Genomic DNA, 1,892 nt, shown 5'->3' with positions numbered 1-1,892 from the left:
GTTTCATATATGATTTTTTTTTTTTTATATACTGTTTAAGTGTACCGAATAATTCGGTTCGGCCCGAATTATTTGCGTTTTAAATTCAAATTAGTAAAATGCGCGTTTTTTTACCGAATTTTATTTTTAATTCGGATTCGGTCCGAATTTTTAATTTAATTCGGAAAATTTTGGTTCGACCGAATAATTCGCGAATTATTCGGCCGAATTGATAACTAGGGTTTGGACCCCACCAAGTGACCTATCTGGTTTAAAGCTGATGCATAGGTCACGAGTAGCCCAACCGACCAACCATCCTGAAAAGCATCGATCATCGAGCGGCTAGACAACGCCAGCATATGAGGTAACGGGGCTGCCCCGCTGCAGGGTATTGAAACAACAAAGCTCAAAATGGCACAAGGACCATAACTAAATGTTGGACCCTAGGCCTCACCAAGAGGCAACACATGCAGTACGTTATTCGTTTGGAATAAGTAGTTCGACAATCGAACCACCTGATCCAGGTTGCTTGGCATAAGAGTCCTATGGGTTTCCTTATCGAAATGCACCTTAATGGACCATCCAGGTCCATCACGTGATCTACAGGCAAAATGCATGTTAGTCCTAATATAGAAAGGAGTCTCGAGAAGATATCGAGTCCTCCCTAGAAAGGGATATGGCTAGTACATGGAATCCTCATAATTGGGAATTTTTTCCTATTCACTCTCCTAATACAACTCCCACTATGTATGGATTCTTACCAGTGCTAGGAAGCATGCCAAGATTGAGACTCTCTCTATTGCTGCCATTCTTTATTTATAAATACCCAGGTAAATCCCCCTTCAGAAGGATCGATAATTTTCCATTCTTACTAGAATTTTTGTTTGCAGAGATATCTGACTTAAGCATCGGAGAGTCCCCCGTCGAATCAGCCTAAAGCTCACTCTCTTGTGTTCTTCTCTGTGCAGGTTCTGTAAAACTGTCTAGGACAATTTCTGGCTGCAACACCTCCCTTTCCTTTCTTATTCTTCCCTTCTTCTCAGGCTCCTGTTCCGACTCCTATTTCGAATCTCTTGGCCTCTCCCTTATTTTCACCTACTCCGCTCATTCCTATAGTATCTCCATCATCTTGTCTTTTTCTATTACTCATTTTGTTTCACACATTTAGCAATGAGTTTTCTTCCTCACCTCATCATACCTCTCTTTTACACCTTTCTGTGAATCGCTTGAATAGTATCTATTGCCATAGCAATGGTGAATAAAAATACTGCTATGAATAAAATTAGACCCTAAAATTGATGTCACCTCACTTATTACAAGGAAAAAAAGAGTGTGGATAGCACATGTTCCATCTCTTGACAAACGATTAGTCATGTGTGAACAACAACTCTACATGGAAATAAAGAGAAAACATATATAAGAGGGTGAACAAAAGGTGGCTGCTGCCTACGTTGTAGCTTTTTGCTCGCAGCCAAAGAAATAGAATCTTGAAGTGTATTTTTTAAAATGTAAAATTTTAAGTGGATATTTATGAAGTCAAGAGAGAAGATAAATTATTCTAATTCTCTGGGTTAAAAGAAGGGTTGTAGTTACGTTATTAAAACCTTAATAGTAGCCAAATTTTTCCTGAGAAGAATGACTTTCCCTCCTCTTCTTCTTTCCACTTGACCATTATTTGTTTTTTGTTTTTTATTTTAATGGAAAATATATTAAAACAAAAGAGAAAAAAAAGATACACTAGGCAAAGCCTAAACCTGCTTAAACAAGGGCAAAGGACGTACCCATCAAAAGCCAGCCCAACAAGCGAGGGACTAATCAAGCCAGCCCTAAGAGAGGAATTGGCCAGGGATTCAAAATAAGGGGAAGGGGAAGGGGAAGGGGAAGGGGAAGGGGAAGGGGAAGGGGGGGGGGGG

This window comes from Macadamia integrifolia, chromosome 2, assembly GCF_013358625.1.
Source record: "Macadamia integrifolia cultivar HAES 741 chromosome 2, SCU_Mint_v3, whole genome shotgun sequence".
Taxonomy (NCBI): domain Eukaryota; kingdom Viridiplantae; phylum Streptophyta; class Magnoliopsida; order Proteales; family Proteaceae; genus Macadamia; species Macadamia integrifolia.
Note: the sequence above shows the minus strand (reverse complement) of the source record.